Source organism: Camellia sinensis, chromosome 14, assembly GCF_055761805.1.
Source record: "Camellia sinensis isolate YWXY chromosome 14, ASM5576180v1, whole genome shotgun sequence".
NCBI classification, from domain to species: Eukaryota; Viridiplantae; Streptophyta; class Magnoliopsida; order Ericales; family Theaceae; genus Camellia; species Camellia sinensis.
Window position 1 is genome coordinate 104,303,105 of NC_138974.1, and position 24,501 is coordinate 104,327,605.

Sequence of the window (24,501 nt, forward strand, 5' to 3'; positions counted from 1 at the left end):
AATTTCATTGTTTTCCCCGTCTACTGCTTAAAACAATAAAGTCGCGGTTAATCTTCGGGTGCGATCATACCAGCACTAATGCACCGGATCCCATCAGAACTCCGCAGTTAAGCGTGCTTGGGCGAGAGTAGTACTAGGATGGGTGACCCCCTGGGAAGTCCTCGTGTTGCACCCCTTTTGTCCCTTTTTCCACCACCCCCCCCCCCCTTTTTTTTTCCCCGGACAGCCTGTCCGATTTTTAGCCCATTCAATCGCCTTCGCCTCCTTTTCGACAATTTCTCCCTTTTAAACCATTTCCAGATTATCCTGTTCCATTCAATTTCATTTTTTTCCCCGTCTACTGCTTAAAACAATAAAGTCGCGGTTAATCTTCGGGTGCGATCATACCAGCACTAATGCACCGGATCCCATCAGAACTCCGCAGTTAAGCGTGCTTGGGCGATAGTAGTACTAGGATGGGTGACCCCCTGGGAAGTCCTCGTGTTGCACCCCTTTTGTCCCTTTTTCCACCACCCCCCCCCCCATTTTTTTTCCCCGGACAGCCTGTCCGATTTTTAGCCCATTCAATCGCCTTCGCCTCCTTTTCGACAATTTCTCCCTTTTAAACCATTTCCAGATTATCCTGTTCCATTCAATTTCATTTTTTTCCCCGTCTACTGCTTAAAACAATAAAGTCGCGGTTAATCTTCGGGTGCGATCATACCAGCACTAATGCACCGGATCCCATCAGAACTCCGCAGTTAAGCGTGCTTGGGCGAGAGTAGTACTAGGATGGGTGACCCCCTGGGAAGTCCTCGTGTTGCACCCCTTTTGTCCCTTTTTCCACCACCCCCCCCCTTTTTTTTTTCCCCGGACAGCCTGTCCGATTTTTAGCCCATTCAATCGCCTTCGCCTCCTTTTCGACAATTTCTCCCTTTTAAACCATTTCCAGATTATCCTGTTCCATTCAATTTCATTTTTTTCCCCGTCTACTGCTTAAAACAATAAAGTCGCGGTTAATCTTCGGGTGCGATCATACCAGCACTAATGCACCGGATCCCATCAGAACTCCGCAGTTAAGCGTGCTTGGGCGAGAGTAGTCTAGGATGGGTGACCCCCTGGGAAGTCCTCGTGTTGCACCCCTTTTGTCCCTTTTTCCACCACCCCCCCCCCCTTTTTTTTTCCCCGGACAGCCTGTCCGATTTTTAGCCCATTCAATCGCCTTCGCCTCCTTTTCGCGACAATTTCTCCCTTTTAAACCATTTCCAGATTATCCTGTTCCATTCAATTTCATTTTTTTCCCCGTCTACTGCTTAAAACAATAAAGTCGCGGTTAATCTTCGGGTGCGATCATACCAGCACTAATGCACCGGATCCCATCAGAACTCCGCAGTTAAGCGTGCTTGGGCGAGAGTAGTACTAGGATGGGTGACCCCCTGGGAAGTCCTCGTGTTGCACCCCTTTTGTCCCTTTTTCCACCACCCCCCCCTTTTTTTTTTCCCCGGACAGCCTGTCCGATTTTTAGCCCATTCAATCGCCTTCGCCTCCTTTTCGACAATTTCTCCCTTTTAAACCATTTCCAGATTATCCTGTTCCATTCAATTTCATTTTTTTCCCCGTCTACTGCTTAAAACAATAAAGTCGCGGTTAATCTTCGGGTGCGATCATACCAGCACTAATGCACCGGATCCCATCAGAACTCCGCAGTTAAGCGTGCTTGGGCGAGAGTAGTACTAGGATGGGTGACCCCCTAGGAAGTCCTCGTGTTGCACCCCTTTTGTCCCTTTTTCCACCACCCCCCCCTTTTTTTTTCCCCGGACAGCCTGTCCGATTTTTAGCCCATTCAATCGCCTTCGCCTCCTTTTCGACAATTTCTCCCTTTTAAACCATTTCCAGATTATCCTGTTCCATTCAATTTCATTTTTTTCCCCGTCTACTGCTTAAAACAATAAAGTCGCGGTTAATCTTCGGGTGCGATCATACCAGCACTAATGCACCGGATCCCATCAGAACTCCGCAGTTAAGCGTGCTTGGGCGAGAGTAGTACTAGGATGGGTGACCCCCTGGGAAGTCCTCGTGTTGCACCCCTTTTGTCCCTTTTTCCACCACCCCCCCCCTTTTTTTTTTCCCCGGACAGCCTGTCCGATTTTAAGCCCATTCAATCGCCTTCGCCTCCTTTTCGACAATTTCTCCCTTTTAAACCATTTCCAGATTATCCTGTTCCATTCAATTTCATTTTTTTCCCCGTCTACTGCTTAAAACAATAAAGTCGCGGTTAATCTTCGGGTGCGATCATACCAGCACTAATGCACCGGATCCCATCAGAACTCCGCAGTTAAGCGTGCTTGGGCGAGAGTAGTACTAGGATGGGTGACCCCCTGGGAAGTCCTCGTGTTGCACCCCTTTTGTCCCTTTTTCCACCACCCCCCCCCCCTTTTTTTTCCCCGGACAGCCTGTCCGATTTTTAGCCCATTCAATCGCCTTCGCCTCCTTTTCGACAATTTCTCCCTTTTAAACCATTTCCAGATTATCCTGTTCCATTCAATTTCATTTTTTTCCCCGTCTACTGCTTAAAACAATAAAGTCGCGGTTAATCTTCGGGTGCGATCATACCAGCACTAATGCACCGGATCCCATCAGAACTCCGCAGTTAAGCGTGCTTGGGCGAGAGTAGTATTAGGATGGGTGACCCCCTGGGAAGTCCTCGTGTTGCACCCCTTTTGTCCCTTTTTCCACCACCCCCCCCCCCCTTTTTTTTTCCCCGGACAGCCTGTCCGATTTTTAGCCCATTCAATCGCCTTCGCCTCCTTTTCGACAATTTCTCCCTTTTAAACCATTTCCAGATTATCCTGTTCCATTCAATTTCATTTTTTTCCCCGTCTACTGCTTAAAACAATAAAGTCGCGGTTAATCTTCGGGTGCGATCATACCAGCACTAATGCACCGGATCCCATCAGAACTCCGCAGTTAAGCGTGCTTGGGCGAGAGTAGTACTAGGATGGGTGACCCCCTGGGAAGTCCTCGTGTTGCACCCCTTTTGTCCCTTTTTCCACCACCCCCCCCCCTTTTTTTTTTCCCCGGACAGCCTGTCCGATTTTTAGCCCATTCAATCGCCTTCGCCTCCTTTTCGACAATTTCTCCCTTTTAAACCATTTCCAGATTATCCTGTTCCATTCAATTTCATTTTTTTCCCCGTCTACTGCTTAAAACAATAAAGTCGCGGTTAATCTTCGGGTGCGATCATACCAGCACTAATGCACCGGATCCCATCAGAACTCCGCAGTTAAGCGTGCTTGGGCGAGAGTAGTACTAGGATGGGTGACCCCCTGGGAAGTCCTCGTGTTGCACCCCTTTTGTCCCTTTTTCCACCACCCCCCCCCTTTTTTTTTCCCCGGACAGCCTGTCCGATTTTTAGCCCATTCAATCGCCTTCGCCTCTTTTTCGACAATTTCTCCCTTTTAAACCATTTCCAGATTATCCTGTTCCATTCAATTTCATTTTTTTCCCCGTCTACTGCTTAAAACAATAAAGTCGCGGTTAATCTTCGGGTGCGATCATACCAGCACTAATGCACCGGATCCCATCAGAACTCCGCAGTGAAGCGTGCTTGGGCGAGAGTAGTACTAGGATGGGTGACCCCCTGGGAAGTCCTCGTGTTGCACCCCTTTTGTCCCTTTTTCCACCACCCCCCCCCCCTTTGTTTTTTCCCCGGACAGCCTGTCCGATTTTTAGCCCATTCAATCGCCTTCGCCTCCTTTTCGACAATTTCTCCCTTTTAAACCATTTCCAGATTATCCTGTTCCATTCAATTTCATTTTTTTCCCCGTCTACTGCTTAAAACAATAAAGTCGCGGTTAATCTTCGGGTGCGATCATACCAGCACTAATGCACCGGATCCCATCAGAACTCCGCAGTTAAGCGTGCTTGGGCGAGAGTAGTACTAGGATGGGTGACCCCCCGGGAAGTCCTCGTGTTGCACCCCTTTTGTCCCTTTTTCCACCACCCCCCCCCTTTTTTTTTCCCCGGACAGCCTGTCCGATTTTTAGCCCATTCAATCGCCTTCGCCTCCTTTTCGACAATTTCTCCCTTTTAAACCATTTCCAGATTATCCTGTTCCATTCAATTTCATTTTTTTCCCCGTCTACTGCTTAAAACAATAAAGTCGTGGTTAATCTTCGGGTGCGATCATACCAGCACTAATGCACCAGATCCCATCAGAACTCCGCAGTTAAGCGTGCTTGGGCGAGAGTAGTACTAGGATGGGTGACCCCCTGGGAAGTCCTCGTGTTGCACCCCTTTTGTCCCTTTTTCCACCACCCCCCCCCCCTTTTTTTTTTCCCCGGACAGCCTGTCCGATTTTTAGCCCATTCAATCGCCTTCGCCTCCTTTTCGACAATTTCTGCCTTTTAAACCATTTCCAGATTATCCTGTTCCATTCAATTTCATTTTTTTCCCCGTCTACTGCTTAAAACAATAAAGTCGCGGTTAATCTTCGGGTGCGATCATACCAGCACTAATGCAACGGATCCCATCAGAACTCCGCAGTTAAGCGTGCTTGGGCGAGAGTAGTACTAGGATGGGTGACCCCCTGGGAAGTCCTCGTGTTGCACCCCTTTTGTCCCTTTTTCCACCACCCCCCCCCTTTTTTTTTTCCCCGGACAGCCTGTCCGATTTTTAGCCCATTTAGTCGCCTTCGCCTCCTTTTCGACAATTTCTCCCTTTTAAACCATTTCCAGATTATCCTGTTCCATTCAATTTCATTTTTTTCCCCGTCCACTGCTTAAAACAATAAAGTCGCGGTTAATCTTCGGGTGCGATCATACCAGCACTAATGCACCGGATCCCATCAGAACTCCGCAGTTAAGCGTGCTTGGGCGAGAGTAGTACTAGGATGGGTGACCCCCTGGGAAGTCCTCGTGTTGCACCCCTTTTGTCCCTTTTTCCACCACCCCCCCCCCTTTTTTTTTTCCCCGGACAGCCTGTCCGATTTTTAGCCCATTCAATCGCCTTCGCCTCCTTTTCGACAATTTCTCCCTTTTAAACCATTTCCAGATTATCCTGTTCCATTCAATTTCATTTTTTTCCCCGTCTACTGCTTAAAACAATAAAGTCGCGGTTAATCTTCGGGTGCGATCATACCAGCACTAATGCACCGGATCCCATCAGAACTCCGCAGTTAAGCGTGCTTGGGCGAGAGTAGTACTAGGATGGGTGACCCCCTGGGAAGTCCTCGTGTTGCACCCCTTTTGTCCCTTTTTCCACCACCCCCCCCCCCTTTTTTTTTTCCCCGGACAGCCTGTCCGATTTTTAGCCCATTCAATCGCCTTCGCCTCCTTTTCGACAATTTCTCCCTTTTAAACCATTTCCAGATTATCCTGTTCCATTCAATTTCATTTTTTTCCCCGTCTACTGCTTAAAACAATAAAGTCGCGGTTAATCTTCGGGTGCGATCATACCAGCACTAATGCACCGGATCCCATCAGAACTCCGCAGTTAAGCGTGCTTGGGCGAGAGTAGTACTAGGATGGGTGACCCCCTGGGAAGTCCTCGTGTTGCACCCCTTTTGTCCCTTTTTCCACCACCCCCCCCCCCTTTTTTTTTCCCCGGACAGCCTGTCCGATTTTTAGCCCATTCAATCGCCTTCGCCTCTTTTTCGACAATTTCTCCCTTTTAAACCATTTCCAGATTATCCTGTTCCATTCAATTTCATTTTTTTCCCCGTCTACTGCTTAAAACAATAAAGTCGCGGTTAATCTTCGGGTGCGATCATACCAGCACTAATGCACCGGATCCCATCAGAACTCCGCAGTTAAGCGTGCTTGGGCGAGAGTAGTACTAGGATGGGTGACCCCCTGGGAAGTCCTCGTGTTGCACCCCTTTTGTCCCTTTTTCCACCACCCCCCCCCCCCTTTTTTTTTTCCCCGGACAGCCTGTCCGATTTTTAGCCCATTCAATCGCCTTCGCCTCCTTTTCGACAATTTCTCCCTTTTAAACCATTTCCAGATTATCCTGTTCCATTCAATTTCATTTTTTTCCCCGTCTACTGCTTAAAACAATAAAGTCGCGGTTAATCTTCGGGTGCGATCATACCAGCACTAATGCACCGGATCCCATCAGAACTCCGCAGTTAAGCGTGCTTGGGCGAGAGTAGTACTAGGATGGGTGACCCCCCGGGAAGTCCTCGTGTTGCACCCCTTTTGTCCCTTTTTCCACCACCCCCCCCCCCTTTTTTTTTCCCCGGACAGCCTGTCCGATTTTTAGCCCATTCAATCGCCTTCGCCTCCTTTTCGACAATTTCTCCCTTTTAAACCATTTCCAGATTATCCTGTTCCATTCAATTTCATTTTTTTCCCCGTCTACTGCTTAAAACAATAAAGTCGCGGTTAATCTTCGGGTGCGATCATACCAGCACTAATGCACCGGATCCCATCAGAACTCCGCAGTTAAGCGTGCTTGGGCGAGAGTAGTACTAGGATGGGTGACCCCCTGGGAAGTCCTCGTGTTGCACCCCTTTTGTCCCTTTTTCCACCACCCCCCCCCCCTTTTTTTTTTCCCCGGACAGCCTGTCCGATTTTTAGCCCATTCAATCGCCTTCGCCTCCTTTTCGACAATTTCTGCCTTTTAAACCATTTCCAGATTATCCTGTTCCATTCAATTTCATTTTTTTCCCCGTCTACTGCTTAAAACAATAAAGTCGCGGTTAATCTTCGGGTGCGATCATACCAGCACTAATGCAACGGATCCCATCAGAACTCCGCAGTTAAGCGTGCTTGGGCGAGAGTAGTACTAGGATGGGTGACCCCCTGGGAAGTCCTCGTGTTGCACCCCTTTTGTCCCTTTTTCCACCACCCCCCCCCCTTTTTTTTTTCCCCGGACAGCCTGTCCGATTTTTAGCCCATTCAATCGCCTTCGCCTCCTTTTCGACAATTTCTCCCTTTTAAACCATTTCCAGATTATCCTGTTCCATTCAATTTCATTTTTTTCCCCGTCTACTGCTTAAAACAATAAAGTCGCGGTTAATCTTCGGGTTGCGATCATACCAGCACTAATGCACCGGATCCCATCAGAACTCCGCAGTTAAGCGTGCTTGGGCGAGAGTAGTACTAGGATGGGTGACCCCCTGGGAAGTCCTCGTGTTGCACCCCTTTTGTCCCTTTTTCCACCACCCCCCCCTTTTTTTTTCCCCGGACAGCCTGTCCGATTTTTAGCCCATTCAATCGCCTTCGCCTCCTTTTCGACAATTTCTCCCTTTTAAACCATTTCCAGATTATCCTGTTCCATTCAATTTCATTTTTTTCCCCGTCTACTGCTTAAAACAATAAAGTCGCGGTTAATCTTCGGGTGCGATCATACCAGCACTAATGCACCGGATCCCATCAGAACTCCGCAGTTAAGCGTGCTTGGGCGAGAGTAGTACTAGGATGGGTGACCCCCTGGGAAGTCCTCGTGTTGCACCCCTTTTGTCCCTTTTTCCACCACCCCCCCCCTTTTTTTTTCCCCGGACAGCCTGTCCGATTTTTAGCCCATTCAATCGCCTTCGCCTCTTTTCGACAATTTCTCCCTTTTAAACCATTTCCAGATTATCCTGTTCCATTCAATTTCATTTTTTTCCCCGTCTACTGCTTAAAACAATAAAGTCGCGGTTAATCTTCGGGTGCGATCATACCAGCACTAATGCCACCGGATCCCATCAGAACTCCGCAGTTAAGCGTGCTTGGGCGAGAGTAGTACTAGGATGGGTGACCCCCTGGGAAGTCCTCGTGTTGCACCCCTTTTGTCCCTTTTTCCACCACCCCCCCCCCTTTGTTTTTCCCCGGACAGCCTGTCCGATTTTTAGCCCATTCAATCGCCTTCGCCTCCTTTTCGACAATTTCTCCCTTTTAAACCATTTCCAGATTATCCTGTTCCATTCAATTTCATTTTTTTCCCGTCTACTGCTTAAAACAATAAAGTCGCGGTTAATCTTCGGGTGCGATCATACCAGCACTAATGCACCGGATCCCATCAGAACTCCGCAGTTAAGCGTGCTTGGGCGAGAGTAGTACTAGGATGGGTGACCCCCCGGGAAGTCCTCGTGTTGCACCCCTTTTGTCCCTTTTTTCCACCACCCCCCCCCTTTTTTTTTCCCCGGACAGCCTGTCCGATTTTTAGCCCATTCAATCGCCTTCGCCTCCTTTTCGACAATTTCTCCCTTTTAAACCATTTCCAGATTATCCTGTTCCATTCAATTTCATTTTTTTCCCCGTCTACTGCTTAAAACAATAAAGTCGTGGTTAATCTTCGGGTGCGATCATACCAGCACTAATGCACCGGATCCCATCAGAACTCCGCAGTTAAGCGTGCTTGGGCGAGAGTAGTACTAGGATGGGTGACCCCCTGGGAAGTCCTCGTGTTGCACCCCTTTTGTCCCTTTTCCACCACCCCCCCCCCCTTTTTTTTCCCCGGACAGCCTGTCCGATTTTTAGCCCATTTAGTCGCCTTCGCCTCCTTTTCGACAATTTCTCCCTTTTAAACCATTTCCAGATTATCCTGTTCCATTCAATTTCATTTTTTTCCCCGTCCACTGCTTAAAACAATAAAGTCGCGGTTAATCTTCGGGTGCGATCATACCAGCACTAATGCACCGGATCCCATCAGAACTCCGCAGTTAAGCGTGCTTGGGCGAGAGTAGTACTAGGATGGGTGACCCCCTGGGAAGTCCTCGTGTTGCACCCTTTTGTCCCTTTTTCCACCACCCCCCCCCCCCCTTTTTTTTTTCCCCGGACAGCCTGTCCGATTTTTAGCCCATTCAATCGCCTTCGCCTCCTTTTCGACAATTTCTCCCTTTTAAACCATTTCCAGATTATCCTGTTCCATTCAATTTCATTTTTTTCCCCGTCTACTGCTTAAACAATAAAGTCGCGGTTAATCTTCGGGTGCGATCATACCAGCACTAATGCACCGGATCCCATCAGAACTCCGCAGTTAAGCGTGCTTGGGCGAGAGTAGTACTAGGATGGGTGACCCCCTGGGAAGTCCTCGTGTTGCACCCCTTTTGTCCCTTTTTCCACCACCCCCCCCCCCCTTTTTTTTTTCCCCGGACAGCCTGTCCGATTTTTAGCCCATTCAATCGCCTTCGCCTCCTTTTCGACAATTTCTCCCTTTTAAACCATTTCCAGATTATCCTGTTCCATTCAATTTCATTTTTTTCCCCGTCTACTGCTTAAAACAATAAAGTCGCGGTTAATCTTCGGGTGCGATCATACCAGCACTAATGCACCGGATCCCATCAGAACTCCGCAGTTAAGCGTGCTTGGGCGAGAGTAGTACTAGGATGGGTGACCCCCTGGGAAATCCTCGTGTTGCACCCCTTTTGTCCCTTTTTCCACCACCCCCCCCCCTTTTTTTTTCCCCGGACAGCCTGTCCGATTTTTAGCCCATTCAATCGCCTTCGCCTCTTTTCGACAATTTCTCCCTTTTAAACCATTTCCAGATTATCCTGTTCCATTCAATTTTATTTTTTTCCCCGTCTACTGCTTAATACAATAAAGTCGCGGTTAATCTTCGGGTGCGATCATACCAGCACTAATGCACCGGATCCCATCAGAACTCCGCAGTTAAGCGTGCTTGGGCGAGAGTAGTACTAGGATGGGTGACCCCCTGGGAAGTCCTCGTGTTGCACCCCTTTGTCCCTTTTTCCACCACCCCCCCCCCTTTTTTTTTCCCCGGACAGCCTGTCCGATTTTTAGCCCATTCAATCGCCTTCGCCTCCTTTTCGACAATTTCTCCCTTTTAAACCATTTCCAGATTATCCTGTTCCATTCAATTTCATTTTTTTCCCCGTCTACTGCTTAAAACAATAAAGTCGCGGTTAATCTTCGGGTGCGATCATACCAGCACTAATGCACCGGATCCCATCAGAACTCCGCAGTTAAGCGTGCTTGGGCGAGAGTAGTACTAGGATGGGTGACCCCCCGGGAAGTCCTCGTGTTGCACCCCTTTTGTCCCTTTTTCCACCACCCCCCCCCCCTTTTTTTTTTCCCCGGACAGCCTGTCCGATTTTTAGCCCATTCAATCGCCTTCGCCTCCTTTTCGACAATTTCTCCCTTTTAAACCATTTCCAGATTATCCTGTTCCATTCAATTTCATTTTTTTCCCCGTCTACTGCTTAAAACAATAAAGTCGCGGTTAATCTTCGGGTGCGATCATACCAGCACTAATGCACCGGATCCCATCAGAACTCCGCAGTTAAGCGTGCTTGGGCGAGAGTAGTACTAGGATGGGTGACCCCCTGGGAAGTCCTCGTGTTGCACCCCTTTTGTCCCTTTTTCCACCACCCCCCCCCTTTTTTTTTTCCCCGGACAGCCTGTCCGATTTTTAGCCCATTCAATCGCCTTCGCCTCCTTTTCGACAATTTCTGCCTTTTAAACCATTTCCAGATTATCCTGTTCCATTCAATTTCATTTTTTTCCCCGTCTACTGCTTAAAACAATAAAGTCGCGGTTAATCTTCGGGTGCGATCATACCAGCACTAATGCAACGGATCCCATCAGAAACTCCGCAGTTAAGCGTGCTTGGGCGAGAGTAGTACTAGGATGGGTGACCCCCTGGGAAGTCCTCGTGTTGCACCCCTTTTGTCCCTTTTTCCACCACCCCCCCCCCCCCTTTTTTTTTTCCCCGGACAGCCTGTCCGATTTTTAGCCCATTCAGTCGCCTTCGCCTCCTTTTCGACAATTTCTCCCTTTTAAACCATTTCCAGATTATCCTGTTCCATTCAATTTCATTTTTTTCCCCGTCTACTGCTTAAAACAATAAAGTCGCGGTTAATCTTCGGGTGCGATCATACCAGCACTAATGCACCGGATCCCATCAGAACTCCGCAGTTAAGCGTGCTTGGGCGAGAGTAGTACTAGGATGGGTGACCCCCTGGGAAGTCCTCGTGTTGCACCCCTTTTGTCCCTTTTTCCACCACCCCCCCCCTTTTTTTTTTCCCCGGACAGCCTGTCCGATTTTTAGCCCATTCAATCGCCTTCGCCTCCTTTTCGACAATTTCTCCCTTTTAAACCATTTCCAGATTATCCTGTTCCATTCAATTTCATTTTTTTCCCGTCTACTGCTTAAAACAATAAAGTCGCGGTTAATCTTCGGGTGCGATCATACCAGCACTAATGCACCGGATCCCATCAGAACTCCGCAGTTAAGCGTGCTTGGGCGAGAGTAGTACTAGGATGGGTGACCCCCTGGGAAGTCCTCGTGTTGCACCCTTTTGTCCTTTTTCCACCACCCCCCCCCCTTTTTTTTTCCCCGGACAGCCTGTCCGATTTTTAGCCCATTCAATCGCCTTCGCCTCCTTTTCGACAATTTCTCCCTTTTAAACCATTTCCAGATTATCCTGTTCCATTCAATTTCATTTTTTTCCCCGTCTACTGCTTAAAACAATAAAGTCGCGGTTAATCTTCGGGTGCGATCATACCAGCACTAATGCACCGGATCCCATCAGAACTCCGCAGTTAAGCGTGCTTGGGCGAGAGTAGTACTAGGATGGGTGACCCCCTGGGAAGTCCTCGTGTTGCACCCCTTTTTGTCCCTTTTTCCCACCACCCCCCCCCCCCTTTTTTTTTTCCCCGGACAGCCTGTCCGATTTTTAGCCCATTCAATCGCCTTCGCCTCCTTTTCGACAATTTCTCCCTTTTAAACCATTTCCAGATTATCCTGTTCCATTCAATTTCATTTTTTTCCCCGTCTACTGCTTAAAACAATAAAGTCGCGGTTAATCTTCGGGTGCGATCATACCAGCACTAATGCACCGGATCCCATCAGAACTCCGCAGTTAAGCGTGCTTGGGCGAGAGTAGTACTAGGATGGGTGACCCCCTGGGAAGTCCTCGTGTTGCACCCCTTTTGTCCCTTTTCCACCACCCCCCCCCCTTTTTTTTTCCCCGGACAGCCTGTCCGATTTTTAGCCCATTCAATCGCCTTCGCCTCCTTTTCGACAATTTCTCCCTTTTAAACCATGTCCAGATTATCCTGTTCCATTCAATTTCATTTTTTTCCCCGTCTACTGCTTAAAACAATAAAGTCGCGGTTAATCTTCGGGTGCGATCATACCAGCACTAATGCACCGGATCCCATCAGAACTCCGCAGTTAAGCGTGCTTGGGCGAGAGTAGTACTAGGATGGGTGACCCCCTGGGAAGTCCTCGTGTTGCACCCCTTTTGTCCCTTTTTCCACCACCCCCCCCTTTTTTCTTTCCCCGGACAGCCTGTCCGATTTTTAGCCCATTCAATCGCCTTCGCCTCATTTTCGACAATTTCTCCCTTTTAAACCATTTCCAGATTATCCTGTTCCATTCAATTTCATTTTTTTCCGCGTCTACTGCTTAAAACAATAAAGTCGCGGTTAATCTTCGGGTGCGATCATACCAGCACTAATGCACCGGATCCCATCAGAACTCCGCAGTTAAGCGTGCTTGGGCGAGAGTAGTACTAGGATGGGTGACCCCCTGGGAAGTCCTCGTGTTGCACCCCTTTTGTCCCTTTTTCCACCACCCCCCCCCCCTTTTTTTTTCCCCGGACAGCCTGTCCGATTTTTAGCCCATTCAATCGCCTTCGCCTCCTTTTCGACAATTTCTCCCTTTTAAACCATTTCCAGATTATCCTGTTCCATTCAATTTCATTTTTTTCCCCGTCTACTGCTTAAAACAATAAAGTCGCGGTTAATCTTCGGGTGCGATCATACCAGCACTAATGCACCGGATCCCATCAGAACTCCGCAGTTAAGCGTGCTTGGGCGAGAGTAGTACTAGGATGGGTGACCCCCTGGGAAGTCCTCGTGTTGCACCCCTTTTGTCCCTTTTTCCACCACCCCCCCCCCCCTTTTTTTTTCCCCGATAGCCTGTCCGATTTTTAGCCCATTCAATCGCCTTCGCCTCCTTTTCGACAATTTCTCCCTTTTAAACCATTTCCAGATTATCCTGTTCCATTCAATTTCATTTTTTTCCCCGTCTACTGCTTAAAACAATAAAGTCGCGGTTAATCTTCGGGTGCGATCATACCAGCACTAATGCACCGGATCCCATCAGAACTCCGCAGTTAAGCGTGCTTGGGCGAGAGTAGTACTAGGATGGGTGACCCCCTGGGAAGTCCTCGTGTTGCACCCCTTTTGTCCCTTTTTCCACCACCCCCCCCCCCCTTTTTTTTTCCCCGGACAGCCTGTCCGATTTTTAGCCCATTCAATCGCCTTCGCCTCCTTTTCGACAATTTCTCCCTTTTAAACCATGTCCAGATTATCCTGTTTCCATTCAATTTCATTTTTTTTCCCCGTCTACTGCTTAAAAACAATAAAGTCGCGGTTAATCTTCGGGTGCGATCATACCAGCACTAATGCACCGGATCCCATCAGAACTCCGCAGTTAAGCGTGCTTGGGCGAGAGTAGTACTAGGATGGGTGACCCCCTGGGAAGTCCTCGTGTTGCACCCCTTTTGTCCCTTTTCCACCACCCCCCCCCCCCTTTTTTCTTTCCCCGGACAGCCTGTCCGATTTTTAGCCCATTCAATCGCCTTCGCCTCCTTTTCGACAATTTCTCCCTTTTAAACCATTTCCAGATTATCCTGTTCCATTCAATTTCATTTTTTTCCCCGTCTACTGCTTAAAACAATAAAGTCGCGGTTAATCTTCGGGTGCGATCATACCAGCACTAATGCACCGGATCCCATCAGAACTCCGCAGTTAAGCGTGCTTGGGCGAGAGTAGTACTAGGATGGGTGACCCCCTGGGAAGTCCTCGTGTTGCACCCCTTTTGTCCCTTTTTCCACCACCCCCCCCCCCCCTTTTTTTTCCCCGGACAGCCTGTCCGATTTTTAGCCCATTCAATCGCCTTCGCCTCCTTTTCGACAATTTCTCCCTTTTAACCATTTCCAGATTATCCTGTTCCATTCAATTTCATTTTTTCCCCGTCTACTGCTTAAAACAATAAAGTCGCGGTTAATCTTCGGGTGCGATCATACCAGCACTAATGCACCGGATCCCATCAGAACTCCGCAGTTAAGCGTGCTTGGGCGAGAGTAGTACTAGGATGGGTGACCCCCTGGGAAGTCCTCGTGTTGCACCCCTTTTGTCCCTTTTTCCACCACCCCCCCCCCCTTTTTTTTTTCCCCGGACAGCCTGTCCGATTTTTAGCCCATTCAATCGCCTTCGCCTCCTTTTCGACAATTTCTCCCTTTTAAACCATTTCCAGATTATCCCTGTTCCATTCAATTTCATTTTTTTCCCCGTCTACTGCTTAAAACAATAAAGTCGCGGTTAATCTTCGAGGTGCGATCATACCAGCACTAATGCACCGGATCCCATCAGAACTCCGCAGTTAAGCGTGCTTGGGCGAGAGTAGTACTAGGATGGGTGACCCCCTGGGAAGTCCTCGTGTTGCACCCCTTTTGTCCCTTTTTCCACCACCCCCCCCCCCTTTTTTTTTCCCCGGACAGCCTGTCCGATTTTTAGCCCATTCAATCGCCTTCGCCTCCTTTTCGACAATTTCTCCCCTTTTAAACCATTTCCAGATTATCCTGTTCCATTCAATTTCATTTTTTTCCCCGTCTACTGCTTAAAACAATAAAGTCGCGGTTAATCTTCGGGTGCGATCATACCAGCACTAATGCACCGGATCCCATCAGAACTCCGCAGTTAAGCGTGCTTGGGCGAGAGTAGTACTAGGATGGGTGACCCCCTGGGAAGTCCTCGTGTTGCTACCCTTTTGTCCCTTTTTCCACCACCCCCCCCCCTTTTTTTTTCCCCGGACAGCCTGTCCGATTTTTAGCCCATTCAATCGCCTTCGCCTCCTTTTCGACAATTTCTCCCTTTTAAACCATGTCCAGATTATCCTGTTCCATTCAATTTCATTTTTTTCCCCGTCTACTGCTTAAAACAATAAAGTCGCGGTTAATCTTCGGGTGCGATCATACCAGCACTAATGCACCGGATCCCATCAGAACTCCGCAGTTAAGCGTGCTTGGGCGAGAGTAGTACTAGGATGGGTGACCCCCTGGGAAGTCCTCGTGTTGCACCCCTTTTGTCCCTTTTTCCACCACCCCCCCCCCCTTTTTTTCTTTCCCCGGACAGCCTGTCCGATTTTTAGCCCATTCAATCGCCTTCGCCTCCTTTTCGACAATTTCTCCCTTTTAAAACCATTTCCAGATTATCCTGTTCCATTCAATTTCATTTTTTTCCCCGTCTACTGCTTAAAACAATAAAGTCGCGGTTAATCTTCGGGTGCGATCATACCAGCACTAATGCACCGGATCCCATCAGAACTCCGCAGTTAAGCGTGCTTGGGCGAGAGTAGTACTAGGATGGGTGACCCCCTGGGAAGTCCTCGTGTTGCACCCCTTTTGTCCCTTTTTCCACCACCCCCCCCCCCTTTTTTTTTCCCCGGACAGCCTGTCCGATTTTTAGCCCATTCAATCGCCTTCGCCTCCTTTTCGACAAATTTCTCCCTTTTAAACCATTTCCAGATTATCCTGTTCCATTCAATTTCATTTTTTTCCCCGTCTACTGCTTAAAACAATAAAGTCGCGGTTAATCTTCGGGTGCGATCATACCAGCACTAATGCACCGGATCCCATCAGAACTCCGCAGTTAAGCGTGCTTGGGCGAGAGTAGTACTAGGATGGGTGACCCCCTGGGAGTCCTCGTGTTGCACCCCTTTTGTCCCTTTTTCCACCACCCCCCCCCTTTTTTTTTCCCCGGACAGCCTGTCCGATTTTTAGCCCATTCAATCGCCTTCGCCTCCTTTTCGACAATTTCTCCCTTTTAAACCATGTCCAGATTATCCTGTTCCATTCAATTTCATTTTTTTCCCCGTCTACTGCTTAAAACAATAAAGTCGCGGTTAATCTTCGGGTGCGATCATACCAGCACTAATGCACCGGATCCCATCAGAACTCCGCAGTTAAGCGTGCTTGGGCGAGAGTAGTACTAGGATGGGTGGACCCCCTGGGAAGTCCTCGTGTTGCACCCCTTTTGTCCCTTTTTCCACCACCCCCCCCCTTTTTTCTTTCCCCGGACAGCCTGTCCGATTTTTAGCCCATTCAATCGCCTTCGCCTCATTTTCGACAATTTCTCCCTTTTAAACCATTTCCAGATTATCCTGTTCCATTCAATTTCATTTTTTTCCGCGTCTACTGCTTAAAACAATAAAGTCGCGGTTAATCTTCGGGTGCGATCATACCAGCACTAATGCACCGGATCCCATCAGAACTCCGCAGTTAAGCGTGCTTGGGCGAGAGTAGTACTAGGATGGGTGACCCCCTGGGAAGTCCTCGTGTTGCACCCCTTTTGTCCCTTTTTCCACCACCCCCCCCCCCTTTTTTTTTCCCCGGACAGCCTGTCCGATTTTTAGCCCATTCAATCGCCTTCGCCTCCTTTTCGACAATTTCTCCCTTTTAAACCATTTCCAGATTATCCTGTTCCATTCAATTTCATTTTTTTCCCCGTCTACTGCTTAAAACAATAAAGTCGCGGTTAATCTTCGGGTGCGATCATACCAGCACTAATGCACCGGATCCCATCAGAACTCCGCAGTTAAGCGTGCTTGGGCGAGAGTAGTACTAGGATGGGTGACCCCCTGGGAAGTCCTCGTGTTGCACCCCTTTTGTCCCTTTTTCCACCACCCCCCCCCCCCTTTTTTTTCCCCGGATAGCCTGTCCGATTTTTAGCCCATTCAATCGCCTTCGCCTCCTTTTCGACAATTTCTCCCTTTTAAACCATTTCCAGATTATCCTGTTCCATTCAATTTCATTTTTTTCCCCGTCTACTGCTTAAAACAATAAAGTCGCGGTTAATCTTCGGGTGCGATCATACCAGCACTAATGCACCGGATCCCATCAGAACTCCGCAGTTAAGCGTGCTTGGGCGAGAGTAGTACTAGGATGGGTGACCCCCTGGGAAGTCCTCGTGTTGCACCCCTTTTGTCCCTTTTTCCACCACCCCCCCCCCCCTTTTTTTTTCCCCGGACAGCCTGTCCGATTTTTAGCCCATTCAATCGCCTTCGCCTCCTTTTCGACAATTTCTCCCTTTTAAACCATGTCCAGATTATCCTGTTCCATTCAATTTCATTTTTTTCCCCGTCTACTGCTTAAAACAATAAAGTCGCGGTTAATCTTCGGGTGCGATCATACCAGCACTAATGCACCGGATCCCATCAGAACTCCGCAGTTAAGCGTGCTTGGGCGAGAGTAGTACTAGGATGGGTGACCCCCTGGGAAGTCCTCGTGTTGCACCCCTTTTGTCCCTTTTTCCACCACCCCCCCCCCCTTTTTTCTTTCCCCGGACAGCCTGTCCGATTTTTAGCCCATTCAATCGCCTTCGCCTCCTTTTCGACAATTTCTCCCTTTTAAACCATTTCCAGATTATCCTGTTCCATTCAATTTCATTTTTTTCCCCGTCTACTGCTTAAAACAATAAAGTCGCGGTTAATCTTCGGGTGCGATCATACCAGCACTAATGCACCGGATCCCATCAGAACTCCGCAGTTAAGCGTGCTTGGGCGAGAGTAGTACTAGGATGGGTGACCCCCTGGGAAGTCCTCGTGTTGCACCCCTTTTGTCCCTTTTTCCACCACCCCCCCCCCCCTTTTTTTTTCCCCGGACAGCCTGTCCGATTTTTAGCCCATTCAATCGCCTTCGCCTCCTTTTCGACAATTTCTCCCTTTTAAACCATTTCCAGATTATCCTGTTCCATTCAATTTCATTTTTTTCCCCGTCTACTGCTTAAAACAATAAAGTCGCGGTTAATCTTCGGGTGCGATCATACCAGCACTAATGCACCGGATCCCATCAGAACTCCGCAGTTAAGCGTGCTTGGGCGAGAGTAGTACTAGGATGGGTGACCCCCTGGGAAGTCCTCGTGTTGCACCCCTTTTGTCCCTTTTTCCACCACCCCCCCCCCCCTTTTTTTTTTCCCCGGACAGCCTGTCCGATTTTTAGCCCATTCAATCGCCTTCGCCTCCTTTTCGACAATTTCTCCCTTTTAAACCATTTCCAGATTATCCTGTTCCATTCAATTTCATTTTTTTCCCCGTCTACTGCTTAAAACAATAAAGTCGCGGTTAATCTTCGAGTGCGATCATACCAGCACTAATGCACCGGATCCCATCAGAACTCCGCAGTTAAGCGTGCTTGGGCGAGAGTAGTACTAGGATGGGTGACCCCCTGGGAAGTCCTCGTGTTGCACCCCTTTTGTCCCTTTTTCCACCACCCCCCCCCCCTTTTTTTTTCCCCGGACAGCCTGTCCGATTTTTAGCCCATTCAATCGCCTTCGCCTCCTTTTCGACAATTTCTCCCTTTTAAACCATTTCCAGATTATCCTGTTCCATTCAATTTCATTTTTTTCCCCGTCTACTGCTTAAAACAATAAAGTCGCGGTTAATCTTCGGGTGCGATCATACCAGCACTAATGCACCGGATCCCATCAGAACTCCGCAGTTAAGCGTGCTTGGGCGAGAGTAGTACTAGGATGGGTGACCCCCTGGGAAGTCCTCGTGTTGCTACCCTTTTGTCCCTTTTTCCACCACCCCCCCCCCCTTTTTTTTTCCCCGGACAGCCTGTCCGATTTTTAGCCCATTCAATCGCCTTCGCCTCCTTTTCGACAATTTCTCCCTTTTAAACCATGTCCAGATTATCCTGTTCCATTCAATTTCATTTTTTTCCCCGTCTACTGCTTAAAACAATAAAGTCGCGGTTAATCTTCGGGTGCGATCATACCAGCACTAATGCACCGGATCCCATCAGAACTCCGCAGTTAAGCGTGCTTGGGCGAGAGTAGTACTAGGATGGGTGACCCCCTGGGAAGTCCTCGTGTTGCACCCCTTTTGTCCCTTTTTCCACCACCCCCCCCCCCCTTTTTTTCTTTCCCCGGACAGCCTGTCCGATTTTTAGCCCATTCAATCGCCTTCGCCTCCTTTTCGACAATTTCTCCCTTTTAAACCATTTCCAGATTATCCTGTTCCATTCAATTTCATTTTTTTCCCCGTCTACTGCTTAAAACAATAAAGTCGCGGTTAATCTTCGGGTGCGATCATACCAGCACTAATGCACCGGATCCCATCAGAACTCCGCAGTTAAGCGTGCTTGGGCGAGAGTAGTACTAGGATGGGTGACCCCCTGGGAAGTCCTCGTGTTGCACCCCTTTTGTCCCTTTTTCCACCACCCCCCCCCCTTTTTTTTCCCCGGACAGCCTGTCCGATTTTTAGCCCATTCAATCGCCTTCGCCTCCTTTTCGACAATTTCTCCCTTTTAAACCATTTCCAGATTATCCTGTTCCATTCAATTTCATTTTTTTCCCCGTCTACTGCTTAAAACAATAAAGTCGCGGTTAATCTTCGGGTGCGATCATACCAGCACTAATGCACCGGATCCCATCAGAACTCCGCAGTTAAGCGTGCTTGGGCGAGAGTAGTACTAGGATGGGTGACCCCCTGGGAAGTCCTCGTGTTGCACCCCTTTTGTCCCTTTTTCCACCACCCCCCCCCTTTTTTTTCCCCGGACAGCCTGTCCGATTTTTAGCCCATTCAATCGCCTTCGCCTCCTTTTCGACAATTTCTCCCTTTTAAACCATTTCCAGATTATCCTGTTCCATTCAATTTCATTTTTTTCCCCGTCTACTGCTTAAAACAATAAAGTCGCGGTTAATCTTCGGGTGCGATCATACCAGCACTAATGCACCGGATCCCATCAGAACTCCGCAGTTAAGCGTGCTTGGGCGAGAGTAGTACTAGGATGGGTGACCCCCTGGGAAGTCCTCGTGTTGCACCCCTTTTGTCCCTTTTTCCACCCCCCCCCCCCCCTTTTTTTTCCCCGGACAGCCTGTCCGATTTTTAGCCCATTCAATCGCCTTCGCCTCCTTTTCGACAATTTCTCCCTTTTAAACCATTTCCAGATTATCCTGTTCCATTCAATTTCATTTTTTTCCCCGTCTACTGCTTAAAACAATAAAGTCGCGGTTAATCTTCGGGTGCGATCATACCAGCACTAATGCACCGGATCCCATCAGAACTCCGCAGTTAAGCGTGCTTGGGCGAGAGTAGTACTAGGATGGGTGACCCCCTGGGAAGTCCTCGTGTTGCACCCCTTTTGTCCCTTTTTCCACCACCCCCCCCCCCCTTTTTTTTTCCCCGGACAGCCTGTCCGATTTTTAGACCATTCAATCGCCTTCGCCTCCTTTTCGACAATTTCTCCCTTTTAAACCATTTCCAGATTATCCTGTTCCATTCAATTTCATTTTTTTCCCCGTCTACTGCTTAAAACAATAAAGTCGCGGTTAATCTTCGGGTGCGATCATATCAGCACTAATGCACCGGATCCCATCAGAACTCCGCAGTTAAGCGTGCTTGGGCGAGAGTAGTACTAGGATGGGTGACCCCCTGGGAAGTCCTCGTGTTGCACCCCTTTTGTCCCTTTTTCCACCACCCCCCCCCTTTTTTTTTCCCCGGACAGCCTGTCCGATTTTTAGCCCATTCAATCGCCTTCGCCTCCTTTTCGACAATTTCTCCCTTTTAAACCATTTCCAGATTATCCTGTTCCATTCAATTTCATTTTTTTCCCCGTCTACTGCTTAAAACAATAAAGTCGCGGTTAATCTTCGGGTGCGATTATACCAGCACTAATGCACCGGATCCCATCAGAACTCCGCAGTTAAGCGTGCTTGGGCGAGAGTAGTACTAAGATGGGTGACCCCCTGGGAAGTCCTCGTGTTGCACCCCTTTTGTCCCTTTTTCCACCACCCCCCGCCCCCTTTTTTTTCCCCGGACAGCCTGTCCGATTTTTAGCCCATTCAATCGCCTTCGCCTCCTTTTCGACAATTTCTCCCTTTTAAACCATTTCCAGATTATCCTGTTCCATTCAATTTTATTTTTTTCCCCGTCTACTGCTTAAAACAATAAAGTCGCGGTTAATCTTCGGGTGCGATCATACCAGCACTAATGCACCGGATCCCATCAGAACTCCGCAGTTAAGCGTGCTTGGGCGAGAGTAGTACTAGGATGGGTGACCCCCTGGGAAGTCCTCGTGTTGCACCCCTTTTGTCCCTTTTTCCACCACCCCCCCCCCCACTTTTTTTTTCCCCGGACAGCCTGTCCGATTTTTAGACCATTCAATCGCCTTCGCCTCCTTTTCGACAATTTCTCCCTTTTAAACCATTTCCAGATTATCCTGTTCCATTCAATTTCATTTTTTTCCCCGTCTACTGCTTAAAACAATAAAGTCGCGGTTAATCTTCGGGTGCGATCATACCAGCACTAATGCACCGGATCCCATCAGAACTCCGCAGTTAAGCGTGCTTGGGCGAGAGTAGTACTAGGATGGGTGACCCCCTGGGAAGTCCTCGTGTTGCACCGCTTTTGTCCCTTTTTCCACCACCCCCCCCCCCCTTTTTTTTTCCCCGGACAGCCTGTCCGATTTTTAGCACATTCAATCGCCTTCGCCTCCTTTTCGACAATTTCTCCCTTTTAAACCATTTCCAGATTATCCTGTTCCATTCAATTTCATTTTTTTCCCCGTCTACTGCTTAAAACAATAAAGTCGCGGTTAATCTTCGGGTGCGATCATACCAGCACTAATGCACCGGATCCCATCAGAACTCCGCAGTTAAGCGTGCTTGGGCGAGAGTAGTACTAGGATGGGTGACCCCCTGGGAAGTCCTCGTGTTGCACCCCTTTTGTCCCTTTTTCCACCACCCCCCTCCCCTTTTTTTTTCCCCGGACAGCCTGTCCGATTTTTAGCCCATTCAATCGCCTTCGCCTCCTTTTCGACAATTTCTCCCTTTTAAACCATTTCCAGATTATCCTGTTCCATTCAATTTCATTTTTTTCCCCGTCTAATGCTTAAAACAATAAAGTCGCGGTTAATCTTCGGGTGCGATCATACCAGCACTAATGCACCGGATCCCATCAGAACTCCGCAGTTAAGCGTGCTTGGGCGAGAGTAGTACTAGGATGGGTGACCCCCTGGGAAGTCCTCGTGTTGCACCCCTTTTGTCCCTTTTTCCACCACCCCCCGCCCTTTTTTTTTCCCCGGACAGCCTGTCCGATTTTTAGCCCATTCAATCGCCTTCGCCTCCTTTTCGACAATTTCTCCCTTTTAAACCATTTCCAGATTATCCTGTTCCATTCAATTTCATTTTTTTCCCCGTCTACTGCTTAAAACAATAAAGTCGCGGTTAATCTTCGGGTGCGATCATACCAGCACTAATGCACCGGATCCCATCAGAACTCCGCAGTTAAGCGTGCTTGGGCGAGAGTAGTACTAGGATGGGTGACCCCCTGGGAAGTCCTCGTGTTGCACCCCTTTTGTCCCTTTTTCCACCACCCCCCCCCCTTTTTTTTTTTCCCCGGACAGCCTGTCCGATTTTTAGCCCATTCAATCGCCTTCGCCTCCTTTTCGACAATTTCTCCCTTTTAAACCATTTCCAGATTATCCTGTTCCATTCAATTTCATTTTTTTCCCCGTCTACTGCTTAAAACAATAAAGTCGCGGTTAATCTTCGGGTGCGATCATACCAGCACTAATGCACCGGATCCCATCAGAACTCCGCAGTTAAGCGTGCTTGGGCGAGAGTAGTACTAGGATGGGTGACCCCCTGGGAAGTCCTCGTGTTGCACCCCTTTTGTCCCTTTTTCCACCACCCCCCCCCCCCCTTTTTTTTTCCCCGGACAGCCTGTCCGATTTTTAGCCCATTCAATCGCCTTCGCCTCCTTTTCGACAATTTCTCCCTTTTAAACCATTTCCAGATTATCCTGTTCCATTCAATTTCATTTTTTTCCCCGTCTACTGCTTGAAACAATAAAGTCGCGGTTAATCTTCGGGTGCGATCATACCAGCACTAATGCACCGGATCCCATCAGAACTCCGCAGTTAAGCGTGCTTGGGCGAGAGTAGTACTAGGATGGGTGACCCCCTGGGAAGTCCTCGTGTTGCACCCCTTTTGTCCCTTTTTCCACCACCCCCCCCTTTTTTTTTCCCCGGACAGCCTGTCCGATTTTTAGCCCATTCAATCGCCTTCGCCTCCTTTTCGACAATTTCTCCCTTTTAAACCATTTCCAGATTATCCTGTTCCATTCAATTTCATTTTTTTCCCCGTCTACTGCTTAAAACAATAAAGTCGCGGTTAATCTTCGGGTGCGATCATACCAGCACTAATGCACCGGATCCCATCAGAACTCCGCAGTTAAGCGTGCTTGGGCGAGAGTAGTACTAGGATGGGTGACCCCCTGGGAAGTCCTCGTGTTGCACCCCTTTTGTCCCTTTTTCCACCACCCCCCCCCCCTTTTTTTTCCCCGGACAGCCTGTCCGATTTTTAGCCCATTCAATCGCCTTCGCCTCCTTTTCGACAATTTCTCCCTTTTAAACCATTTCCAGATTATCCTGTTCCATTCAATTTCATTTTTTTCCCCGTCTACTGCTTAAAACAATAAAGTCGCGGTTAATCTTCGGGTGCGATCATACCAGCACTAATGCACCGGATCCCATCAGAACTCCGCAGTTAAGCGTGCTTGGGCGAGAGTAGTACTAGGATGGGTGACCCCCTGGGAAGTCCTCGTGTTGCACCCCTTTTGTCCCTTTTTCCACCACCCCCCCCCCTTTTTTTTTCCCCGGACAGCCTGTCCGATTTTTAGACCATTCAATCGCCTTCGCCTCCTTTTCGACAATTTCTCCCTTTTAAACCATTTCCAGATTATCCTGTTCCATTCAATTTCATTTTTTTCCCCGTCTACTGCTTAAAACAATAAAGTCGCGGTTAATCTTCGGGTGCGATCATATCAGCACTAATGCACCGGATCCCATCAGAACTCCGCAGTTAAGCGTGCTTGGGCGAGAGTAGTACTAGGATGGGTGACCCCCTGGGAAGTCCTCGTGTTGCACCCCTTTTGTCCCTTTTTCCACCACCCCCCCCCTTTTTTTTTCCCCGGACAGCCTGTCCGATTTTTAGCCCATTCAATCGCCTTCGCCTCCTTTTCGACAATTTCTCCCTTTTAAACCATTTCCAGATTATCCTGTTCCATTCAATTTCATTTTTTTCCCCGTCTACTGCTTAAAACAATAAAGTCGCGGTTAATCTTCGGGTGCGATTATACCAGCACTAATGCACCGGATCCCATCAGAACTCCGCAGTTAAGCGTGCTTGGGCGAGAGTAGTACTAGGATGGGTGACCCCCTGGGAAGTCCTCGTGTTGCACCCCTTTTGTCCCTTTTTCCACCACCCCCCGCCCCCTTTTTTTTCCCCGGACAGCCTGTCCGATTTTTAGCCCATTCAATCGCCTTCGCCTCCTTTTCGACAATTTCTCCCTTTTAAACCATTTCCAGATTATCCTGTTCCATTCAATTTTATTTTTTTCCCCGTCTACTGCTTAAAACAATAAAGTCGCGGTTAATCTTCGGGTGCGATCATACCAGCACTAATGCACCGGATCCCATCAGAACTCCGCAGTTAAGCGTGCTTGGGCGAGAGTAGTACTAGGATGGGTGACCCCCTGGGAAGTCCTCGTGTTGCACCCCTT

At 48.6% G+C, this 24,501-nt stretch overlaps 78 non-coding genes across 78 annotated transcripts; all 78 read left to right on the forward strand.

Annotated features, from left to right (window-relative positions):
• The first annotated feature begins 56 nt into the window (after positions 1-56).
• LOC145808775 (5S ribosomal RNA) lies at positions 57-175 on the forward strand. The gene has a single exon (XR_014352244.1). It is a non-coding gene; the product is annotated as a 5S ribosomal RNA (ribosomal RNA).
• Positions 176-373: 198 nt separating this feature from the next.
• On the forward strand, positions 374-492 carry LOC145810154 (5S ribosomal RNA). Its single transcript, XR_014353720.1, has one exon. It is a non-coding gene; the product is annotated as a 5S ribosomal RNA (ribosomal RNA).
• Positions 493-689: 197 nt separating this feature from the next.
• On the forward strand, positions 690-808 carry LOC145808776 (5S ribosomal RNA). The gene has a single exon (XR_014352245.1). It is a non-coding gene; the product is annotated as a 5S ribosomal RNA (ribosomal RNA).
• A 196-nt stretch (positions 809-1,004) lies between these two features.
• Positions 1,005-1,122, forward strand: LOC145810798 (5S ribosomal RNA). The gene has a single exon (XR_014354353.1). It is a non-coding gene; the product is annotated as a 5S ribosomal RNA (ribosomal RNA).
• A 199-nt stretch (positions 1,123-1,321) lies between these two features.
• LOC145808778 (5S ribosomal RNA) lies at positions 1,322-1,440 on the forward strand. Its single transcript, XR_014352247.1, has one exon. It is a non-coding gene; the product is annotated as a 5S ribosomal RNA (ribosomal RNA).
• A 195-nt stretch (positions 1,441-1,635) lies between these two features.
• On the forward strand, positions 1,636-1,754 carry LOC145809326 (5S ribosomal RNA). Its single transcript, XR_014352851.1, has one exon. It is a non-coding gene; the product is annotated as a 5S ribosomal RNA (ribosomal RNA).
• Positions 1,755-1,948: 194 nt separating this feature from the next.
• Positions 1,949-2,067, forward strand: LOC145808779 (5S ribosomal RNA). Its single transcript, XR_014352248.1, has one exon. It is a non-coding gene; the product is annotated as a 5S ribosomal RNA (ribosomal RNA).
• Positions 2,068-2,263: 196 nt separating this feature from the next.
• On the forward strand, positions 2,264-2,382 carry LOC145808780 (5S ribosomal RNA). Its single transcript, XR_014352249.1, has one exon. It is a non-coding gene; the product is annotated as a 5S ribosomal RNA (ribosomal RNA).
• A 196-nt stretch (positions 2,383-2,578) lies between these two features.
• LOC145809545 (5S ribosomal RNA) lies at positions 2,579-2,697 on the forward strand. Its single transcript, XR_014353106.1, has one exon. It is a non-coding gene; the product is annotated as a 5S ribosomal RNA (ribosomal RNA).
• A 198-nt stretch (positions 2,698-2,895) lies between these two features.
• LOC145808781 (5S ribosomal RNA) lies at positions 2,896-3,014 on the forward strand. The gene has a single exon (XR_014352250.1). It is a non-coding gene; the product is annotated as a 5S ribosomal RNA (ribosomal RNA).
• A 197-nt stretch (positions 3,015-3,211) lies between these two features.
• Positions 3,212-3,330, forward strand: LOC145808782 (5S ribosomal RNA). Its single transcript, XR_014352251.1, has one exon. It is a non-coding gene; the product is annotated as a 5S ribosomal RNA (ribosomal RNA).
• A 195-nt stretch (positions 3,331-3,525) lies between these two features.
• LOC145809261 (5S ribosomal RNA) lies at positions 3,526-3,644 on the forward strand. The gene has a single exon (XR_014352773.1). It is a non-coding gene; the product is annotated as a 5S ribosomal RNA (ribosomal RNA).
• Positions 3,645-3,842: 198 nt separating this feature from the next.
• On the forward strand, positions 3,843-3,961 carry LOC145809115 (5S ribosomal RNA). The gene has a single exon (XR_014352609.1). It is a non-coding gene; the product is annotated as a 5S ribosomal RNA (ribosomal RNA).
• Positions 3,962-4,156: 195 nt separating this feature from the next.
• Positions 4,157-4,275, forward strand: LOC145809520 (5S ribosomal RNA). Its single transcript, XR_014353080.1, has one exon. It is a non-coding gene; the product is annotated as a 5S ribosomal RNA (ribosomal RNA).
• Positions 4,276-4,473: 198 nt separating this feature from the next.
• LOC145809844 (5S ribosomal RNA) lies at positions 4,474-4,592 on the forward strand. Its single transcript, XR_014353412.1, has one exon. It is a non-coding gene; the product is annotated as a 5S ribosomal RNA (ribosomal RNA).
• A 196-nt stretch (positions 4,593-4,788) lies between these two features.
• Positions 4,789-4,907, forward strand: LOC145808783 (5S ribosomal RNA). Its single transcript, XR_014352252.1, has one exon. It is a non-coding gene; the product is annotated as a 5S ribosomal RNA (ribosomal RNA).
• Positions 4,908-5,104: 197 nt separating this feature from the next.
• Positions 5,105-5,223, forward strand: LOC145808784 (5S ribosomal RNA). Its single transcript, XR_014352253.1, has one exon. It is a non-coding gene; the product is annotated as a 5S ribosomal RNA (ribosomal RNA).
• Positions 5,224-5,421: 198 nt separating this feature from the next.
• Positions 5,422-5,540, forward strand: LOC145808785 (5S ribosomal RNA). Its single transcript, XR_014352254.1, has one exon. It is a non-coding gene; the product is annotated as a 5S ribosomal RNA (ribosomal RNA).
• Positions 5,541-5,737: 197 nt separating this feature from the next.
• On the forward strand, positions 5,738-5,856 carry LOC145808786 (5S ribosomal RNA). Its single transcript, XR_014352255.1, has one exon. It is a non-coding gene; the product is annotated as a 5S ribosomal RNA (ribosomal RNA).
• Positions 5,857-6,055: 199 nt separating this feature from the next.
• LOC145809117 (5S ribosomal RNA) lies at positions 6,056-6,174 on the forward strand. The gene has a single exon (XR_014352611.1). It is a non-coding gene; the product is annotated as a 5S ribosomal RNA (ribosomal RNA).
• A 197-nt stretch (positions 6,175-6,371) lies between these two features.
• Positions 6,372-6,490, forward strand: LOC145808787 (5S ribosomal RNA). Its single transcript, XR_014352256.1, has one exon. It is a non-coding gene; the product is annotated as a 5S ribosomal RNA (ribosomal RNA).
• Positions 6,491-6,688: 198 nt separating this feature from the next.
• Positions 6,689-6,807, forward strand: LOC145809845 (5S ribosomal RNA). Its single transcript, XR_014353413.1, has one exon. It is a non-coding gene; the product is annotated as a 5S ribosomal RNA (ribosomal RNA).
• A 198-nt stretch (positions 6,808-7,005) lies between these two features.
• On the forward strand, positions 7,006-7,124 carry LOC145809386 (5S ribosomal RNA). Its single transcript, XR_014352924.1, has one exon. It is a non-coding gene; the product is annotated as a 5S ribosomal RNA (ribosomal RNA).
• A 194-nt stretch (positions 7,125-7,318) lies between these two features.
• Positions 7,319-7,437, forward strand: LOC145808789 (5S ribosomal RNA). Its single transcript, XR_014352258.1, has one exon. It is a non-coding gene; the product is annotated as a 5S ribosomal RNA (ribosomal RNA).
• A 194-nt stretch (positions 7,438-7,631) lies between these two features.
• LOC145810361 (5S ribosomal RNA) lies at positions 7,632-7,751 on the forward strand. The gene has a single exon (XR_014353932.1). It is a non-coding gene; the product is annotated as a 5S ribosomal RNA (ribosomal RNA).
• Positions 7,752-7,946: 195 nt separating this feature from the next.
• LOC145809118 (5S ribosomal RNA) lies at positions 7,947-8,065 on the forward strand. The gene has a single exon (XR_014352612.1). It is a non-coding gene; the product is annotated as a 5S ribosomal RNA (ribosomal RNA).
• Positions 8,066-8,261: 196 nt separating this feature from the next.
• LOC145808790 (5S ribosomal RNA) lies at positions 8,262-8,380 on the forward strand. The gene has a single exon (XR_014352259.1). It is a non-coding gene; the product is annotated as a 5S ribosomal RNA (ribosomal RNA).
• Positions 8,381-8,575: 195 nt separating this feature from the next.
• Positions 8,576-8,694, forward strand: LOC145809003 (5S ribosomal RNA). Its single transcript, XR_014352499.1, has one exon. It is a non-coding gene; the product is annotated as a 5S ribosomal RNA (ribosomal RNA).
• Positions 8,695-8,892: 198 nt separating this feature from the next.
• LOC145808791 (5S ribosomal RNA) lies at positions 8,893-9,011 on the forward strand. The gene has a single exon (XR_014352260.1). It is a non-coding gene; the product is annotated as a 5S ribosomal RNA (ribosomal RNA).
• A 199-nt stretch (positions 9,012-9,210) lies between these two features.
• LOC145809011 (5S ribosomal RNA) lies at positions 9,211-9,329 on the forward strand. The gene has a single exon (XR_014352506.1). It is a non-coding gene; the product is annotated as a 5S ribosomal RNA (ribosomal RNA).
• Positions 9,330-9,524: 195 nt separating this feature from the next.
• LOC145808792 (5S ribosomal RNA) lies at positions 9,525-9,643 on the forward strand. Its single transcript, XR_014352261.1, has one exon. It is a non-coding gene; the product is annotated as a 5S ribosomal RNA (ribosomal RNA).
• Positions 9,644-9,838: 195 nt separating this feature from the next.
• Positions 9,839-9,957, forward strand: LOC145809119 (5S ribosomal RNA). Its single transcript, XR_014352613.1, has one exon. It is a non-coding gene; the product is annotated as a 5S ribosomal RNA (ribosomal RNA).
• Positions 9,958-10,155: 198 nt separating this feature from the next.
• LOC145808793 (5S ribosomal RNA) lies at positions 10,156-10,274 on the forward strand. The gene has a single exon (XR_014352262.1). It is a non-coding gene; the product is annotated as a 5S ribosomal RNA (ribosomal RNA).
• A 196-nt stretch (positions 10,275-10,470) lies between these two features.
• Positions 10,471-10,590, forward strand: LOC145810953 (5S ribosomal RNA). The gene has a single exon (XR_014354504.1). It is a non-coding gene; the product is annotated as a 5S ribosomal RNA (ribosomal RNA).
• A 200-nt stretch (positions 10,591-10,790) lies between these two features.
• Positions 10,791-10,909, forward strand: LOC145808794 (5S ribosomal RNA). Its single transcript, XR_014352263.1, has one exon. It is a non-coding gene; the product is annotated as a 5S ribosomal RNA (ribosomal RNA).
• A 195-nt stretch (positions 10,910-11,104) lies between these two features.
• LOC145809005 (5S ribosomal RNA) lies at positions 11,105-11,223 on the forward strand. Its single transcript, XR_014352500.1, has one exon. It is a non-coding gene; the product is annotated as a 5S ribosomal RNA (ribosomal RNA).
• A 194-nt stretch (positions 11,224-11,417) lies between these two features.
• On the forward strand, positions 11,418-11,536 carry LOC145808795 (5S ribosomal RNA). Its single transcript, XR_014352264.1, has one exon. It is a non-coding gene; the product is annotated as a 5S ribosomal RNA (ribosomal RNA).
• Positions 11,537-11,737: 201 nt separating this feature from the next.
• On the forward strand, positions 11,738-11,856 carry LOC145808796 (5S ribosomal RNA). The gene has a single exon (XR_014352265.1). It is a non-coding gene; the product is annotated as a 5S ribosomal RNA (ribosomal RNA).
• A 195-nt stretch (positions 11,857-12,051) lies between these two features.
• On the forward strand, positions 12,052-12,170 carry LOC145808797 (5S ribosomal RNA). Its single transcript, XR_014352266.1, has one exon. It is a non-coding gene; the product is annotated as a 5S ribosomal RNA (ribosomal RNA).
• Positions 12,171-12,365: 195 nt separating this feature from the next.
• LOC145808798 (5S ribosomal RNA) lies at positions 12,366-12,484 on the forward strand. The gene has a single exon (XR_014352267.1). It is a non-coding gene; the product is annotated as a 5S ribosomal RNA (ribosomal RNA).
• A 197-nt stretch (positions 12,485-12,681) lies between these two features.
• LOC145808800 (5S ribosomal RNA) lies at positions 12,682-12,800 on the forward strand. Its single transcript, XR_014352269.1, has one exon. It is a non-coding gene; the product is annotated as a 5S ribosomal RNA (ribosomal RNA).
• A 197-nt stretch (positions 12,801-12,997) lies between these two features.
• Positions 12,998-13,116, forward strand: LOC145808801 (5S ribosomal RNA). Its single transcript, XR_014352270.1, has one exon. It is a non-coding gene; the product is annotated as a 5S ribosomal RNA (ribosomal RNA).
• A 201-nt stretch (positions 13,117-13,317) lies between these two features.
• Positions 13,318-13,436, forward strand: LOC145808802 (5S ribosomal RNA). The gene has a single exon (XR_014352271.1). It is a non-coding gene; the product is annotated as a 5S ribosomal RNA (ribosomal RNA).
• A 198-nt stretch (positions 13,437-13,634) lies between these two features.
• On the forward strand, positions 13,635-13,753 carry LOC145808803 (5S ribosomal RNA). Its single transcript, XR_014352272.1, has one exon. It is a non-coding gene; the product is annotated as a 5S ribosomal RNA (ribosomal RNA).
• Positions 13,754-13,949: 196 nt separating this feature from the next.
• Positions 13,950-14,068, forward strand: LOC145808804 (5S ribosomal RNA). Its single transcript, XR_014352273.1, has one exon. It is a non-coding gene; the product is annotated as a 5S ribosomal RNA (ribosomal RNA).
• A 200-nt stretch (positions 14,069-14,268) lies between these two features.
• Positions 14,269-14,387, forward strand: LOC145809402 (5S ribosomal RNA). The gene has a single exon (XR_014352943.1). It is a non-coding gene; the product is annotated as a 5S ribosomal RNA (ribosomal RNA).
• Positions 14,388-14,585: 198 nt separating this feature from the next.
• On the forward strand, positions 14,586-14,704 carry LOC145810212 (5S ribosomal RNA). The gene has a single exon (XR_014353786.1). It is a non-coding gene; the product is annotated as a 5S ribosomal RNA (ribosomal RNA).
• A 196-nt stretch (positions 14,705-14,900) lies between these two features.
• LOC145808805 (5S ribosomal RNA) lies at positions 14,901-15,019 on the forward strand. The gene has a single exon (XR_014352274.1). It is a non-coding gene; the product is annotated as a 5S ribosomal RNA (ribosomal RNA).
• A 200-nt stretch (positions 15,020-15,219) lies between these two features.
• Positions 15,220-15,338, forward strand: LOC145808806 (5S ribosomal RNA). The gene has a single exon (XR_014352275.1). It is a non-coding gene; the product is annotated as a 5S ribosomal RNA (ribosomal RNA).
• Positions 15,339-15,536: 198 nt separating this feature from the next.
• LOC145809431 (5S ribosomal RNA) lies at positions 15,537-15,654 on the forward strand. Its single transcript, XR_014352978.1, has one exon. It is a non-coding gene; the product is annotated as a 5S ribosomal RNA (ribosomal RNA).
• Positions 15,655-15,849: 195 nt separating this feature from the next.
• LOC145810628 (5S ribosomal RNA) lies at positions 15,850-15,969 on the forward strand. Its single transcript, XR_014354189.1, has one exon. It is a non-coding gene; the product is annotated as a 5S ribosomal RNA (ribosomal RNA).
• Positions 15,970-16,165: 196 nt separating this feature from the next.
• LOC145808807 (5S ribosomal RNA) lies at positions 16,166-16,284 on the forward strand. Its single transcript, XR_014352276.1, has one exon. It is a non-coding gene; the product is annotated as a 5S ribosomal RNA (ribosomal RNA).
• Positions 16,285-16,481: 197 nt separating this feature from the next.
• On the forward strand, positions 16,482-16,600 carry LOC145808808 (5S ribosomal RNA). The gene has a single exon (XR_014352277.1). It is a non-coding gene; the product is annotated as a 5S ribosomal RNA (ribosomal RNA).
• A 197-nt stretch (positions 16,601-16,797) lies between these two features.
• LOC145808809 (5S ribosomal RNA) lies at positions 16,798-16,916 on the forward strand. Its single transcript, XR_014352278.1, has one exon. It is a non-coding gene; the product is annotated as a 5S ribosomal RNA (ribosomal RNA).
• A 198-nt stretch (positions 16,917-17,114) lies between these two features.
• On the forward strand, positions 17,115-17,233 carry LOC145808811 (5S ribosomal RNA). Its single transcript, XR_014352280.1, has one exon. It is a non-coding gene; the product is annotated as a 5S ribosomal RNA (ribosomal RNA).
• Positions 17,234-17,431: 198 nt separating this feature from the next.
• Positions 17,432-17,550, forward strand: LOC145808812 (5S ribosomal RNA). Its single transcript, XR_014352281.1, has one exon. It is a non-coding gene; the product is annotated as a 5S ribosomal RNA (ribosomal RNA).
• A 198-nt stretch (positions 17,551-17,748) lies between these two features.
• Positions 17,749-17,867, forward strand: LOC145808813 (5S ribosomal RNA). Its single transcript, XR_014352282.1, has one exon. It is a non-coding gene; the product is annotated as a 5S ribosomal RNA (ribosomal RNA).
• A 199-nt stretch (positions 17,868-18,066) lies between these two features.
• Positions 18,067-18,185, forward strand: LOC145809370 (5S ribosomal RNA). The gene has a single exon (XR_014352905.1). It is a non-coding gene; the product is annotated as a 5S ribosomal RNA (ribosomal RNA).
• A 197-nt stretch (positions 18,186-18,382) lies between these two features.
• LOC145810213 (5S ribosomal RNA) lies at positions 18,383-18,501 on the forward strand. Its single transcript, XR_014353787.1, has one exon. It is a non-coding gene; the product is annotated as a 5S ribosomal RNA (ribosomal RNA).
• Positions 18,502-18,698: 197 nt separating this feature from the next.
• Positions 18,699-18,817, forward strand: LOC145808814 (5S ribosomal RNA). The gene has a single exon (XR_014352283.1). It is a non-coding gene; the product is annotated as a 5S ribosomal RNA (ribosomal RNA).
• Positions 18,818-19,017: 200 nt separating this feature from the next.
• Positions 19,018-19,136, forward strand: LOC145808815 (5S ribosomal RNA). The gene has a single exon (XR_014352284.1). It is a non-coding gene; the product is annotated as a 5S ribosomal RNA (ribosomal RNA).
• Positions 19,137-19,331: 195 nt separating this feature from the next.
• Positions 19,332-19,450, forward strand: LOC145808816 (5S ribosomal RNA). The gene has a single exon (XR_014352285.1). It is a non-coding gene; the product is annotated as a 5S ribosomal RNA (ribosomal RNA).
• Positions 19,451-19,644: 194 nt separating this feature from the next.
• Positions 19,645-19,763, forward strand: LOC145808817 (5S ribosomal RNA). The gene has a single exon (XR_014352286.1). It is a non-coding gene; the product is annotated as a 5S ribosomal RNA (ribosomal RNA).
• A 196-nt stretch (positions 19,764-19,959) lies between these two features.
• LOC145808818 (5S ribosomal RNA) lies at positions 19,960-20,078 on the forward strand. The gene has a single exon (XR_014352287.1). It is a non-coding gene; the product is annotated as a 5S ribosomal RNA (ribosomal RNA).
• Positions 20,079-20,276: 198 nt separating this feature from the next.
• Positions 20,277-20,395, forward strand: LOC145809439 (5S ribosomal RNA). The gene has a single exon (XR_014352987.1). It is a non-coding gene; the product is annotated as a 5S ribosomal RNA (ribosomal RNA).
• A 195-nt stretch (positions 20,396-20,590) lies between these two features.
• Positions 20,591-20,709, forward strand: LOC145809390 (5S ribosomal RNA). The gene has a single exon (XR_014352929.1). It is a non-coding gene; the product is annotated as a 5S ribosomal RNA (ribosomal RNA).
• Positions 20,710-20,906: 197 nt separating this feature from the next.
• LOC145808819 (5S ribosomal RNA) lies at positions 20,907-21,025 on the forward strand. The gene has a single exon (XR_014352288.1). It is a non-coding gene; the product is annotated as a 5S ribosomal RNA (ribosomal RNA).
• Positions 21,026-21,224: 199 nt separating this feature from the next.
• LOC145809769 (5S ribosomal RNA) lies at positions 21,225-21,343 on the forward strand. The gene has a single exon (XR_014353331.1). It is a non-coding gene; the product is annotated as a 5S ribosomal RNA (ribosomal RNA).
• Positions 21,344-21,541: 198 nt separating this feature from the next.
• Positions 21,542-21,660, forward strand: LOC145808820 (5S ribosomal RNA). Its single transcript, XR_014352289.1, has one exon. It is a non-coding gene; the product is annotated as a 5S ribosomal RNA (ribosomal RNA).
• Positions 21,661-21,857: 197 nt separating this feature from the next.
• Positions 21,858-21,976, forward strand: LOC145808822 (5S ribosomal RNA). Its single transcript, XR_014352291.1, has one exon. It is a non-coding gene; the product is annotated as a 5S ribosomal RNA (ribosomal RNA).
• A 196-nt stretch (positions 21,977-22,172) lies between these two features.
• Positions 22,173-22,291, forward strand: LOC145808823 (5S ribosomal RNA). The gene has a single exon (XR_014352292.1). It is a non-coding gene; the product is annotated as a 5S ribosomal RNA (ribosomal RNA).
• Positions 22,292-22,489: 198 nt separating this feature from the next.
• On the forward strand, positions 22,490-22,608 carry LOC145808824 (5S ribosomal RNA). Its single transcript, XR_014352293.1, has one exon. It is a non-coding gene; the product is annotated as a 5S ribosomal RNA (ribosomal RNA).
• A 199-nt stretch (positions 22,609-22,807) lies between these two features.
• LOC145808825 (5S ribosomal RNA) lies at positions 22,808-22,926 on the forward strand. The gene has a single exon (XR_014352294.1). It is a non-coding gene; the product is annotated as a 5S ribosomal RNA (ribosomal RNA).
• Positions 22,927-23,120: 194 nt separating this feature from the next.
• Positions 23,121-23,239, forward strand: LOC145808826 (5S ribosomal RNA). The gene has a single exon (XR_014352295.1). It is a non-coding gene; the product is annotated as a 5S ribosomal RNA (ribosomal RNA).
• A 196-nt stretch (positions 23,240-23,435) lies between these two features.
• Positions 23,436-23,554, forward strand: LOC145808827 (5S ribosomal RNA). The gene has a single exon (XR_014352297.1). It is a non-coding gene; the product is annotated as a 5S ribosomal RNA (ribosomal RNA).
• Positions 23,555-23,750: 196 nt separating this feature from the next.
• Positions 23,751-23,869, forward strand: LOC145809440 (5S ribosomal RNA). Its single transcript, XR_014352989.1, has one exon. It is a non-coding gene; the product is annotated as a 5S ribosomal RNA (ribosomal RNA).
• Positions 23,870-24,064: 195 nt separating this feature from the next.
• On the forward strand, positions 24,065-24,183 carry LOC145809207 (5S ribosomal RNA). Its single transcript, XR_014352709.1, has one exon. It is a non-coding gene; the product is annotated as a 5S ribosomal RNA (ribosomal RNA).
• A 197-nt stretch (positions 24,184-24,380) lies between these two features.
• Positions 24,381-24,499, forward strand: LOC145808828 (5S ribosomal RNA). The gene has a single exon (XR_014352298.1). It is a non-coding gene; the product is annotated as a 5S ribosomal RNA (ribosomal RNA).
• Positions 24,500-24,501: the final 2 nt, after the last annotated feature.